Source organism: Toxorhynchites rutilus, chromosome 2 (genome assembly GCF_029784135.1).
Source record: "Toxorhynchites rutilus septentrionalis strain SRP chromosome 2, ASM2978413v1, whole genome shotgun sequence".
Lineage (NCBI taxonomy): Eukaryota > Metazoa > Arthropoda > Insecta > Diptera > Culicidae > Toxorhynchites > Toxorhynchites rutilus.
Genome location: NC_073745.1, coordinates 270,668,632 through 270,684,169, shown reverse-complemented (window position 1 = coordinate 270,684,169; position 15,538 = coordinate 270,668,632). Strand labels below are relative to the sequence as shown.

Here is a 15,538-nt window from a genome sequence, read left to right as displayed (position 1 = left end):
TAGAGCGATAATGGTAATTGATTTTCAGATGAAATATTTCTTACGATTTGAGTATTAGAAGCATGAACTCTTTTATTGTATATACTATTTACATATTACGAGGGTCATTCAAAAAATAAGTTTCAGTACCTCAGAAATCACGGAAAAATAAAGTTAGGACAAAAAACAAAGTGATTTTCGTAATCAATTTTTTATTTTCTGTTTTTCTACATAATCGCCGTAACGTTCGAGGCATTTTTCATAGCGTGGCAAAAGTTTTTCTATTCCGAGCGCGAAGTGCGTAGCGTCGAACTTTTTGAAGTACGATGTAACTGCGTCACGAATTTCTTCAGTGTTATCGAGTCGTTGACCGCCGAACTTCTGTTTCATCGCCGTACCATTGTGAAGTTTTGGACCGATCAAGAACCGCGATAAGGAACAAAAGGCCAGGTTTATTGACGAAAAGAGTGTTCCTCATTCACGATAATGCGCGGCCCCATTCTGCTCGCGTAACTCAAGAGAAATTGAAAAAAATCAAATGGAATGTGTTCGAGCATCCTCCTTACTCTCCAGACCTCGCCCCTAGCAAATATCACTTATTTCCGGTGATGAAACAGGCGTTCGGTGGTCAACGATTCGATAACACTGAAGAAATTCGTGACGCAGTTACATCGTACTTCAAAAAGTTGGACGCTACGCACTTCGCGCTCGGAATAGAAAAACTTTTGCGCTGACACTAAAAAACTAAACACGCTATGAAAAATGCCTCGAACGTTACGGCGATTATGTAGAAAAACAGAAATAAAACGTAGATTACGAAAATCACTTTGTTTTTTGTCCTAACTTTATTTTTCCGTGATTTCTGGGATACTGAAACTTATTTTTTGAACGACCCTAATATTGAACGAACGTAATATGCAATTATTATTCACATATGATATAGATTTACAGTTTAAAGTAATGCGTAAAAATTGTAAAAGTCCACTTCACTTTGAATCATTTCGATAAATACAGTAATCCATAGAACACCAAACACTTATATCAATCTATCGCAGGATCACGTACTTTGTTTAGTAATGATCTGCTCTGCTTTGGAAAACAAGCGTTTAGAAGGATAAAGGACATAGCTGAATTGCACAGGAATCTCAAAACAATTTTATTAATGATTGGAAATTGCGTTCGCTATCCGTTTCGCAATATAAATGAGTTATCATTCCCATGCGATTGCCTTCGTCCACTATTGAATCATCAATTGCTCACAAGTCATTGGAAGTGGTGTTTGTGTCCGAGTCCTTTGATCTCTGAATATCGTTTTCGAATCCCAGTAATTCTGCTGTAGTTGTTCTGCTAAGTTTCACTTGAAATACTAGGAAAGAAAAACTTCTAGGATTTACGTTGACTACTTCTTGTTGTTTTGGAAGCGGTTTGAAAATCATCACCGACGTTGGTTTAGCAGGTTATTGTTTGATAATTGATTATACTACATAAGCAAGGCCTACATTAGACAGGAAAGCGATATATGTTGTAAATCTGTACATAATCGTTCTGTCACATTCCACTTCATTAATCTGTAGAATGAACATATAGTTACGAATATTCTTTTTGTATACTTCAGAATCCATTTGATTAAGTTGAGTGATCCCACTCTTGAAACCGACACATGAAATCATAAATTAAAAAGCATATGAATAAGAGTTATGAACAAGAAAATTAATCAAAATATTCAGTCGAAAATGTAACCAAAAACACCTTCAAGATATTTTTACTGCACTTAAAATTTCATATTTTATTCCATTGCACGATGGTCCAGGAAGAGCATTTAAGTGGAAATTAGCATCTAGAGCTCGACAGTTATCCTCTAGACAAAAACTGTCTTCGACAAAGTTATTACATATGATAAAGTGCTCATTTTGATGTTGTCAAAAATAGTTATTTTAAGCTAATTTGTAGGACAAAGTTTTTTTTTCTATTTGAAATACCCGATATAGCGCTTTCTTCTAAGTTGTGTTAGGGTCACCATGAAAAAACGGTTTTTTTGCTCTACCATTTATATTGCAAATTTTAACTGCAAACTGTCTTCAGAAGAATTCTAGAGCTCACTAAGAAAAACATTTTGCGATGCAGAACCTGTCAATATCTCAACTCTACTCAAAGTTATTGATATTTCTTCCCAAAAAATACGCTATCTTCAATCGCTTGTCTTTTTTTTTGGGGCTAACATAAAAAATATCCGTTGACGGCATTTAAAAGAGCATACTTGACTCTATATAATGTGAGATTTTCAAAACTACGTAATTTTTTGTATTTGAGTAAACTAAAATTAAAATCATTAGTTTTTGGGTGAAAAAACATCAATAACATTAAGTAGGATTAAGATATTGACAAGTTCTGCATCGCAAAATATTTGTCTTGATAAGCTCTAAAAGTCGTTCAAAGACATTTTTGATGTTCGTTTTGAAATAAAAAAGTTAGAGCAAAAAAACACCTTCTTTCATGGTCACCCTAATGAAACTTAGAATAAAAAGCGCTATATCGGATATTTCAAGAGATAGAATAACACTTTGTTCTACAAAGTTGCTTGAAATAACTGAGGCTAGAACATTGTCGAACTATATTTACCTCTGTCTTTAAAGATAAGAAAGTAAGATTGTTGAAATGAAAATGAGCGTCCTTTCATATGTAACAACTTTGTCGAAGAAAGTTTTTGTATAGAGAATAGAGGTCTTCCATAAAGTTGTATTCTATCTAAGTTGCATTAGGGTCACTATGAAAAAAGGGTTTTTTGATCTTACTTTTATATAGGGTTGGGGAAAAAGAAATGTCGTATTTCTGATCTAAATTTTACGCTTTATTTAACATACTTAAAATTATCCAATTTAAGTCAAATATGCGCCGTTTTGTTCGCAAACTTGTTGCAAACTTGTTCGCAAACTTGTTGCCATTCAGGAGGCAACTTCATTATCCCCCCCCTTATAAAACCCTCCCTCCTTATTTGCAAAAAACTCAGAAAGCCAGTTTTCGCAAGCCTCTTTTGTGGCCAACTTAATATCACCAAGAGCGTTTTGCATGGACCGGAAGAGATGAGAATCACTTGGAGCCAGGTCCGGACAATACGGTTGGTTACAACAGGACATCCCATCCGAGCTCCCGTAGCTTCTGGCAGGTCATCAAAGATGTGTGAGGCCGAGCGTTATCCTGGTGGAAAACAACACCATTTCTATTGATCATTTCTGGCCGCTTCTGGTCAATCGCCTGCTTCAAACGGTCAAGCTGCTCACAGTTAAGACCCGAGTTGAGGGTCTGGCCATAGTTGAGCAGCTCATAGTGGATGATTCCCTTCCAATCCCACCAAACACACAGCAAAACCTTCCTGGCCGTCAATCCGGGCTTGGCGATGGTTTGGGCCGGCTCTCCGTGCTTCGACCACGATTTTTTTCACTTTGAGTTGTCGTACGTGATCCACTTTTCATCACCAGTCACCATCTTCTTCAAGAATGGGTCGAGTTTGTTCCGTTTCAGTAGTGCATCGCAGGCGTTGATTCGGTCTAAAAGATTTTTTTGCGTCAACTCGTGTGGCACCCATACATCCAGCTTTTTTTGGAATCCAATCTTCTGCAAATGGTTCCAAACGGTTTTATACCCAGTTCCTGGCCAATCGAACGAGTGCTCACATGCCGGTCTACTTGGATGATTTCAACGATTTTATCGGTTTCCACGACGATTGGCCTACCAGTACGGGGTGTATCTTCGACAGCCACTACACCAGAACGAAATCGATCAAACCAACGCTGTGCTGTGCGAATCGTTACAGTATCGGGTCCATAAACTACACGATTTTTTTGGCCGCCTTCGTTGCAGTTTTACCTCGCAGGTAGTAGAAACGTAAATTATGGCGAATTTCTTGCTTGGTGGACTCCATTTTTGACGCGCTATATCTTGAGACTGAAAAGGACAATCACAACACTGTCGAAACGACACTTGTAGCAGAGATTGTCGTCTTTAAATAGCCGTATAGTATGACCCGATGCGATAAGTACAACACAAGATATGTTTAAGTGTTGCCATATATTGACAATATACGACATTTCTTTTTCCCCAACCCAATATTCCAACCTCTACATGAAAATTGTCTTGGGACGACTTTTAGAGCTTATCATGACCAACATTTCGCGATGCAGAACTTGTCAATATCTTAATGCTACTCAAAGTTATTGATGGGTTTTCACCCAAAACTCATTATTTCAATTTTAGTTTGCTCAAATACAAAAAATAACATAGTTTTGGAGATCCCACATTATATAGAGTCAAGTATGCTCTTTCAAATGCGAACATGTCTTATGTTTGCCCCAAAAAGAATGACAAGCGAATGAAGAGAGGGTTTTTTTGGGAAGAAATATCAATAACTTTGAGTGAAGTTGATATATTAACAAGTTATGCATCGCAAAATGTTTGTCTTAGTAAGCTCTAAAAGTCTCCTGAAGACAGTTTATATTTAAAATTTGTAATATAAAAGTTAGAGCAAAAAAACCGATTTTTTCATGGTGACCCTAACGCAACTTAGAAAAAAGCGTTATATCGATTATTTCGAGAGATAGAAAAAAACTTTGTTCTAAAAAGTTTTCTTAATTAACTGGGGCTATAACATTGTCGAATTATGTTTACCTCTATATATATAAGAAAGTTAGAATTTTCATTTCATCGTAAATGTTGGTCACCCTATTTTTGACAACATCATAATAAGCGCTCTATCATATGCAACAACTTTTTTTTTTCGAAGACAGTTTTTGTCTACAGAATAACTGTCGGGCTCTAAATGCTAATCTCTACTTAAATGCACCTCCTGGACCATTGTGCATTGTCGATTCTTCAATTTTCTATGGTTATGCGCAGTAATCGTTAGGTTAGGTTTTGAATTGAAGAGACTTTAAACTCTGAGAGTTCATTCGTCTCTTATCCAGTAATCGTTCAAATAATAATCGATTTTTGTAGTTAGTATTACCGGACACCATTATACTATACATACGATCATCGAACATAACTACACTGAATTCTTTTTTTATGACAAATGATTACTAAGTCAACGGTAGTCCTACGTCAAACTCACGGTGTACCATCACTAGTTTTTATTTCTCAAACCGCGTCTTCCAGTATCAAGAAAGTAAGACAAGGTTGTAGATATGATGTAGAAGTGATGAACCTCATTGAAATGGGCACCAACAATAACTTCGCGACCCTCGGAGACGTGATAGCCGAAGCCAACAGGAACCGTCAGCACATGGAGATGGTAGCACTGGACCTAGAAAAGGCATACAACAGAACATGGATCCCGTTAGTGCTGAAAACTCTGGCAGATTGGGGCGTTGACGGGAAATTACTGCACTTCATCAAGAACTTCGCCACACGCCGAACCTTTGAGGTCAAAATTGGTAACATCAGTTCCCGAGCTTTCCACGAGGAAACAGGAGTACCTCAAGGTTCTGTTCTTGCCGTCACCCTCTTCCTCGTCGCCATGAATAGCCTGTTCCAGGTCCTGTCTGGGGGAGTCTTCGTGTTTGTCTACGCGGACGACATTCTTCTGATGGCAGTGGGTGATACCCATAGGATTCCACGCATCAGGATACAGGCAGCTACCAATGCCATCGGCCGGTGGGCGGCCGAGAGAGGATTTAGACTTTCAGCGCAGAAGAGCGGCCATATGGTGATTTGCAGCGATAGACATCAGGGTCCCAACTCCAGCGTCCAGCTATACAAAAACAACATTCCCCGCCGAAAAACGCTAAAGATCCTTGGAGTGTTTGTTGACCACAAACTTAACTTCCTCCGCCATTTCGAGGAAGTTAAGAAGAGCTGTGCCACCCGGTTGAACCTTCTGAAAACCATTTCCAAACCGCACCGGAGCAACAACAGAAATATTCGCCTACGGGTGGCCAAAGCCATCATCAGCAGCCGCCTCATCTATGGCCTTGAACTGACGTGTTTGGCTGGAGACAAGCTCCCAAAATCTCTGGCACCGATCTACAACAAAGCAGTACGGACTGTCTCCGGTGTCCTGCCATCAGCACCAGCTGCCTCTGTCTGCGCCGAAATTGGAGAACCTCCTTTCGATCTGATCATAGACTCGGCGATCGTAGCCAGGACTGCCAGTTTCTTGTCGAAAACCAGCGGTAGAGGGGAGACCCACCTGACCTCCCTTAGCAACACGATCCTGCAGCGGGTAGCGCACGCCAACCTCCCCCCAGTGGCAAAACAATCCTGGTTTGGTGCGAACGACTGGAGGTTCCCAACTGTTCTCGTCGAGAACGGTATTAGCAGAAAAATACCGTCTCCACGAGATCAGATACTCGGACGGCTCAAAACGACCATCGGGAGTTGGATTTGGGGTAAGCGATAATAATAATAGTATGATTTCCAGCAAGAAACTCGCGGACATCTGCCAGGTCTTCTCGGCCGAAGTGGCCGGCATCTTCGAGGCAACTATAACCTCATCTTCCAAGCCGTTGTTGGTCGTCTCCGATTCGACAAGCGCCATTGATGCCATCGGTGCGACCAGGTCCAAACATCAATGGGTACAGGCCATCAGGAAGAACATATTGCCCGACACTGTGCTCATGTGGGTCCCCGGACACAACGGCATCGCAGGGAATGAAGCGGCCGACCAGTTTGCCGGAATCGGTCACACCAGACCGTTCTTCACTCGGGATGTGCCGCTTGACGATGTGAAGTTGTGGATCACCAACACCAACTCTGGACCGAAAGGTGGTTTGCAGAGAGGGGGCAGTTCCTCAGAAAAGTCAAGGGCACGATTGTCAGGTTTGACGATGTTAAAGGAATGAGAGAACAACGAATCCTGTCCAAATTGAGGACCGGTCACTGCTCGGTCTCCCACGGATTCAATAAAGGACCCTTCCATCTACTCTGCGACCACTGCCAAATCCACAACTCCGTCGAGCACTTATTGTGTGGTTGCCCGAAATTCGATGATCTGCGAAACCTGCATGGAATCAACGGGAGTGTAAGGGACATCTTGAAGGACGATCCAGCAAGAGTAGCAGCGCTTGTCTGCTACCTAAAAGATGCCGAACTATTTTTTAAGATCTAGCGTCTGAACAATGGATCAGTCAAGAAGATCCTTGTTCCTTCCCCTCCACGATGAAGGGGAATAAGAACACGCCGGCATCTTCAACGGCACGGCTTCCTCTCCACTGGCCTGGAGCCATGGTCCGAGGACATCCATGCCATCTGGTCCAACAAGCAAACAGCAAGTTCTTTGTTAAGTCATGTCTCGCAAAAGGATTTATGTGTTTAATTTTTACGTCCAATTTTTATGTGATAATTTTATGTGCAATCTGTTCCCAACGAAACCTTGCGGCAATGCCGTCGATAAAGAGGCGAACCAGCCCAGGAGGCTGAAAACCTCTCAAATAAAGAATAAAAAAAAACCCCATTGAAATAATTTGTACAATTTTCACTATTTTTTTTCTTAGCCTTTTCCGGGTAGACATTGAGATGAAGTTCTGATATTTCACAACAACAAAAACGTAATCTTTAAACATTATAGATGCACAAAGATACATTGTATGATATCGTGGCCTGATTAATATTCTCGACAATCAGACCTAAGCTTACTGTTTATAATCATTATTTATGATTGTGGGATGAATAATCGCTCGACCCTTGTGAACTTCAGAAACAAGAAGAAAAAACATGAAATCTGACTCACTTCGACAGCCAATGATTTCTCTGTGTTGAATTCAGCGAGCATACTCGGGAAGCAACACGTTTCTTCACAACGATTGTGAGCAGCGTGATAAAATGTGGATGACATACCTCCAGATCTTACTAAGAAACAATACACAATCGTTTACTAGCCTCCAACATTCCGATAAAACTGAACAGCCAATTGAAACATGTAGTTTATGTTTCGATACACACTTTCTTTCAATCGAGCTGCGTTCAAATTATGATTGTATTTCTTCCACAGATGAACACGTATGCGTGAATGTTTTTGGTATGCAAATAGACACCAAATGCGGAAAAAATTAACCAAATGAAACACTATGACAATACACAAACAAAACTTCAATAATGTTGCATTTTTTCCAAACTTACGTTTTCGTTCGCCCACTAGAACCTTAGCGGAATAACTGAATGAATTAAATGATTGGATACACTTTCACAGGGAACTACTAAATACTCGGTGTATTGCTCATCATTGCGTCACGGTCAAACTTGTTTGCACCAAATACGCCGCACTTCCGAAACTTTTTTTACGCAAAAAATCGAACAAATTAATTGCAAATTTAGCTATCAATGGCCACCGTTCAATTAGAAGGAACGTCCACTACCGCGGCTTGACGCTACTAAACCCAATGCGAAACTTGTTATTTTTAAACACTTGGACACTCTTGCTGCTCTCCGCAAATTAATATAAAAAGAAAAAAAATCACCGAGAGCTTCTTTTTTTTGTTTCTTGCACAGGACAAACCGACTCGAGCGGCATTGGGGAGACTCGGTTGCAGATGGGAAGAGATTCACACGAATTTTTGTTATTGTTTTGGTTTTGTCAGTGTTATGTGCGTACGTGTATCTTCCGTAACTCCGTTATGCTGAGAACAGTATCTAAAATCAGGTTTTAACGTTCTTGGCTTGAGGTTGTGTGCGAGAATGCCTGGACATGGGAGCGATTCGAATTGAGCATTTCACACGCAATGGAAGAGTGGACTGTCAAACAAAACATTATACAGTGATCTCTCTTCACTAGTTTTGAAAGTCTAAAACAAACATTCGAAACATTATGTTTAGATGAAATCATAGTGTCATAGTGTGAAAGATGCATTTAATTCCTTAAAAAAATAATTGTAGATTAGCGATTGTATGGAAATTGACTCAAACTCATATTCTAATGGTAGTTGAAATTTCAATTCGATTTGATAAATCAATTTCAGGATTCCATCTTTAGTATGATAACCCCTGTTCATTGCAACCGCTTTTAGCTGTATTTAGCCGTTATTTACGAGCTTTTTGGTGTATTTGGGAGGAATATTCATACATTTATCCATCATGTGGTGTTTGAGATCCTCATTGTCAGAAATTTAATGATTTTATCTTTCTCACGAAAATAACCCAATAATTTTTAATGGTCATGATATAGGGAGATTGTGGTGCAGTATCAATATTGTAAAGTAACCATGTGCGAACTTCATGTGCTTTGAGATTTGGGTCATTGCCTTGGTAAAACTTGAATCCTCGATACAATCCCATTTTGTTGACAATGTAGTAAAAAATGCAAGTTTTGGCCAGTGCTCGATTTTCTGAACAATCATTTTCCGGAAAATGGAAAATTATTGAACAAAGGGGTTCTTTAGCACCAATAATCAAAATTATGTGAATGGCTTTCGTAAAAAATATATATTGAACAATGGGTTGAATAATGATTCTGTGTTATGAGTTTCTACAAAGCAGCAAATCGATGAAATTCAACAAGTACTACCTTCAGCAGAAATTCGTTGCCTTCGGGTTTTTTACATTTTTAATGTACCGAGGAAAAACCACTTGAATACACGAGCACCAAGGAAAAAAAATCATTAGCAAAAAAATCAGTAACTTCAGAATTTTTCAAACAGCATGAAGACACACGAACGTCTCATTGGAAAGATGTTATTTTCGTAGATGAATAAAAATTTAACATCTTTGGCTCCCATGGTCATTGTTTTGTATGGAGGAAGCCAAATGATGAACTAAACGTAAAAAAATCTGAAGGCAACGTTTAAACATGGTTTCGGTTGAATGATGACATGGGGGCACTTTTCTGCTAAAGGCATTGGAAATGTGGTTTTCGTGGATAGTGTAATGTTTCAGAATGTTCACCTGAACATACCGAAGGGAAATATGAAGCTAAGTGTCAACAATATGGGATTGTTTCTTTACAATATAGGATTATATGAAGGATTCAAGTATTACCAAGACAATGATTCAAAGCACAAACCATATGAAGTACGCACGTGGCTTTCCAAAAGTTTTTGAGAAATTGTAAAATAACCACAATCTCCCGATACACCACCATTAAAAAATATGGAAGTTATCTGCGTAGGAAAGTTAAAATCATCAAGTCCTACGATATTTCCGCGAGGTGTCGTTGTAAGCGCGTAGTTCTAGTTGTATTCATTGTATCGAGTCATACTATAGCTTGTTGGAAAGGTATTTTATAGTCCTTGAGATGCTACAATATAGTCCTTGACAGTGTTTTGTTTGGTTAAGTCGTTCGTGAGTTATAGTGTCGAAAATATGGAGCAAAATAAAAAGAAAATCCGACATATTTTACAGTACTACTATGACAAAGGCAAAAATGCATCTCAAGCTGCCAATAAAATTTGTGCAGTTTATGGACCCGATACAGATTCCATTTCCACCGCACAACGATGGTTTCAACGTTTTCGTTCTGGTGTAGAGGTCGTCGAAGATGCGCCACGCTCCGGAAGGCCTGTCGTCGAAAATTGCGACAAAATCGCTGAATTAGCCGAGAAAGACCGGCATAGTAGCAGCCGTAGCATCGGCCAAGAGCTGGGGATAAGTCATCAAACCGTTATTAACCATTTGAAGAAGCTTGGATTTACAAAGAAGCTCGATGTATGAGTGCCACACACGTTGACGCAAAAAAACATCTTTGACCGTATCGACGCATGTGAATCGCTGCTGAATCGCAACAAAATCGACCCGTTTCTGAAGCGGATGGTGACTGGCGATGAAAAGTGGGCCACTTACGACAACGTGAAGCGCAAACGGTCGTGGTCGAAGCCCGCTGAAGCGGCTCAGACGGTGTCCAAGCCCTCATTAACGGCCAGGAAGGTTCTGCTGTGTGTTTGGTGGGATTGTCAAGGAATAATCTATTATGGGCTGCTTCCCTATGGCCAAACGTTCAATTCTGACCTGTACTGCCAACAACTGGACCGCTTGAAGGTAGCACTCATGAAGAAGAGGCCATCTTTGATAAACAGAGGCCGCATTGTCTTCCATCAGGACAACGCCAGGCCACACACTTCTTTGGTGACGGGCCAGAAGCTCCGGGAGCTCGGATGGGAGGTTCTTTTGCATCCGCCGTATAGTCCGGACCTTGCACCAAGTGACTACTACCTGTTTTTGTCCATGGCGAACGAGCTAGGTAGTCAGAAGTTAGCCACAAAAGAGGTCTGTGAAAATTGGCTATCCGAGTTTTTTGCCAATAAGGAAGCGAGCTTCTATAACAGGGGTATTATGAAGTTGGCATCTCGTTGGGAACAAGTCATCAAACAAAACGGCGCATATTTGACTTAAAACAGATGATTGTAACTAATTTTATGAACAAATGAAAATTCAAAAAAAAAATACCGCAGGACTTTTTTGACAGCCTAGCAGAGTTAAAGGTGTGTCTCAAAGTTCAGATCAATTAGTCAGAAGGAACGGTGAAAAATTTCTATTATTGTGGGACAACCCTACAGACATACAAACAGGTCAAGTTGAATGAAACCGTTTAAAAAAGTAGTTGGTTATTTTGTTACTGCGGACGCCATTTTCTGGTGGCGGCGATTTTGGATTTGCATTTTTCATAAATAATTGTGTTCTACTGGTCAAGCCCTTTCATTTGATATCAATATTGATGATGGGTTCGGAAAAAAATTTTTAAGGGCTTGTATCTAGGACACGACCGCATTTTCGACGTAGAACTACACAATTTCATTATGCAAATCACTTTTTTACCACTTCGAATATTATTTTAGAATGCATCGAAATTTTTGAATTAACTATAACTATATATATAACTTTAGTTTTTTGTATTGTTACTATTTCAGTAGTAAAAATTTTCATTTGAAATTCGAACAATTTCAAATTGATAGGCCTGGCCTGGTAAACTGATAGAGAATAATATGGATATCGCTACCAGACTATAGATTTACATATTAAATATATGATATATTAGGCTGTCAAAAAAGTCCTGCGGTTTTTTTTTGAATTTTCATTTGTTCATAAAATTAGTTACAATCATCTGTTTTAAGTCAAATATGCGCCGCTTTGTTCGATGACTTGTTCCCAACGAGATGCCAACTTCATAATACCCCTGTTATAGAAGCTCGCTTCCTTATTGGCAAAAAACTCGGATAGCCAATTTTCACAGGCCTCGTTTGTGGCTAACTTCTGACTACCTAGCTCGTTCGCCATGGACAAAAACAGGTGGTAGTCACTTTGAGCAAGGTCCGGACTATACGGCGGATGCAAAAGAACCTCCCATCCGAGCTCCCGGAGCTTCTGGCGCGTCACCAAAGAAGTGTATGGCCTGGCGTTGTCCTGATGGAAGACAATGCGGCCTCTGTTTATCAAAGATGGCCTCTTCTTCATGAGTGCTACCTTCAAGCGGTCCAGTTGTTGGCAGTAAAGGTCCGAATTGAGCGTTTGGCCATAGGGAAGCAGCCCATAATAGATTATTCCTTGACAATCCCACCAAACACACAGCAGAACCTTCCTGGCCGTTAATGAGGGCTTGGCCACCGTCTGAGCCGCTTCAGCGGGCTTCGACCACGACCGTTTGCGCTTCACGTTGTCGTAAGTGACCCACTTTTCACAGCCAGTCACCATCCGCTTCAGAAACGGGTCGATTTTGTTGCGATTCAGCAGCGATTCACATGCGTCGATACGGTCAAAGATGTTTTTTTACGTCAACGTGTGTGGCACCCATACATCGAGCTTCTTCAAATGGTTAATAACGGTTTGATGACTTATCCCCAGCTCTTGGCCGATGCTACGGCTGCTACTATGCCGGTCTTTCTCGGCTAATTCAGCGATTTTGTCGCAATTTTCGACGACAGGCCTGCCGGAGCGTGGCGCATCTTCGACGACCTCTACACCAGAACGAAAACGTTGAAACCATCGTTGTGCGGTGGAAATGGAAACTGTATCGGGTCCATAAACTGCACAAATTTTATTGGCAGCTTGAGATGCATTTTTGCCTTTGTCATAGTAGTACTGTAAAATATGTCGGATTTTCTCTTTATTTTGCTCCATATTTTCGACACTATAACTCACGAACGACTTAACCAAACAAAACACTGTCAAGGACTATATTATAGACTATATAATACCTTTCCAACAAGCTATAGTATGACTCGATACAATGAATACAACTAGAACTACGCGCTTACAACGACACCTCGCGGAAATACCGCAGGACTTTTTTGACAGCCTAATATTAATATATTACATTTACGATTGAACAACGCTGCCAACCCACACCATAATTCCCCATTCTCACTAAGATATCGATCACAAACTATAAACACTTTTGCTTTTATTCCGCTTGAGGTGGAATCGATCCCCACAACATTCAACAGTAAGGTATAATGACGATTTTCTCAGGCTTCTCAGTTTAAAAGTATGTTTAAGGTGAAGGTGGAAGCTAGCCACAAATGACTGCCACAATGGCGCTCATTTCTTTCATCTCCCTCTCTCACCCCTGGCCCGAAAATCAATAATTTTGCGAAACAGTGTGAGGAAAATGATCGTTTTCGCACACTTCCCATCAAGTAATATCAACCAAACTCTAATCGATTACTCACAAGATATTAAATTTTCATCAGCTGTCGCACTGTATAGTGAAAAACGTCGGAAAACTCGAGCAAGTGCTCTGAAAGTTAGATTTTCATTTTTCAATCTTCGGCCATGGTTTTGTTTGTATAGGTGAAAGCATCGTCATTGCAGATACTAGAGGTAAATGAACTTTCGCGGTTCGAGAACTTCGTAAACATTAGATGTGCAATAATTCCAGAGGGAAATGTAAAATACAATGATCGTTTGACAATTCTTCCGTTCACATATTTTGGTAGTCCTAGGCATCGTATCAAACGTAAAAGGACGTTCGTCAAATTTATTTGTAGCGAAGAACATAATCTATTACAAAAATTTCGATGCATTCTAAAATAATATTCGAAGTGGTAAACAAGTAGATTGCATGATATAATTGCGTAGTTCTACGTCTAAAATATATGGTCGTGTCCTATACATAACCCCTTACAATTTTTTGACGTAGGATTACGTCTTTCGGGAACATATTGGGGTACAAATTAAAAATAGAAAATCGAGCACATCGTGAAAATTGTCCAATTTTAAACGCTTATTGCTCAGTCATTTCATGATGGATTGATGAAATTTTTGCGTCAATCGATTTCGGTACTTCAAAACAATTTTTTATATTGAAGAAAATAATATAAGTCATGAAACTAACTATCGAACAAATGAAAAATCTCAACCCCTATCCTAACGGAAATACCCACTTCTGATTGGTAGAATTGACGATACAAGCGGCGGATCCATAACCGAGACATCAAAACCAAGCTGCCTGGGGGAAATCGGCATTGCAAATACATGAAAGTAGGGGGAACTTTTGTTTCTACCGAGATGTGTTCCCTAACAGAGACATCAAAACCAAGCTGCCTGGGAGAAATCGGCATTGAAAATATATGCAAGTCGGGGGCATTTTTATATTGCAAGTAAGGTGAGTGATACGATTAATTCTAGGAAATAAAATTTAAATTTGGAACCTTAATGTTGGTTGCTTCGTGAAATTTCATATCAATGATCGATCGTGTATTGTGGAAAATTTAGCACAACTGTAAGTGTAAAATTGTATATAGTAGCAGTTGTGCGACTTGAAATATGAAACGATTTATTTCAATTTTCATAAATAAAAACCAAGGTGTGTTCCCGCTCGAGAACGGGTCGTTTGGTTTAAGCTGTCTGTTTTGTTGTATTCAATATCGCCCAAGGAAAGTTTATACGGCGAGAAAAATTGGAAAAGCGAAGAAATATTAGAAAAAGTATGCTCTACATTTAGTATTAGTTGTTGTTAGTCCAATTAAAAACCGCATTGGGTTGAATAAACACACAGAAAGTAAAAATTATAAAAGACATTTACTTTTTCCATTTCAAATATGTTTTCTCTATATTAAAGTAACATGTTTTTACTGATGAAAAAAATTGATAATTGTGTTCGGTATTGGTAATTATCTCATTGGTGACTTTTTTTTTTCTTTTTTCCATCCATACATATCCCAGGAGGCATCTCGTCTAGAATCATCTCGTTCTACTTCGGTATTTTTTATCTGGTACGCACCATCCAACGACTGTCTTCCATACTTCTGTCATCATCACCCGGTAAACACTGGTGGAGTGAACAAACAATTTCCAACAACCAAACAAAACGGCCCTATTCAGGGCCACCAAATCATTATCAAAGAGTTTAACGATGTAATTCTTCAAACATATCCAAAATCAACAGATTGCCTAACGGAATTCTATGTCAACCATGCGGTCGTGTCTCGGACACAACCCTCCTGTGACTTTTTTTTCTATTTTTTAAAAGTTCATTGGCTTCTAAGCCTTGAAAATGACCTATTTGAAGATCAATTAATGGGGGGTCTCCGTAGCCACATTGGTTGCGCGTTCGCTTAGTGAGCGATCGATCGTGAGTTCAAAACTCAGGGCCCTCATTGACCATCTTTGTGTTGTTACTAAATAGCTACGTCCACGCAACAAT

At 39.7% G+C, this 15,538-nt stretch overlaps 1 protein-coding gene across 3 annotated transcripts in view; it reads right to left on the bottom strand.

The window, feature by feature from the left end:
• LOC129767241 (phospholipid scramblase 1-like) overlaps positions 1-8,558 on the bottom strand; it is a 57,104-nt gene extending 48,546 nt beyond the window's left edge. For all 3 annotated transcript variants that reach the window (XM_055767929.1, XM_055767930.1, XM_055767931.1), the window contains exon 1: positions 8,089-8,558. The gene's annotated coding sequence lies outside the window, so the exon portion shown is untranslated. The remainder of the gene's footprint in view (positions 1-8,088) is intronic.
• Positions 8,559-15,538: the final 6,980 nt, after the last annotated feature.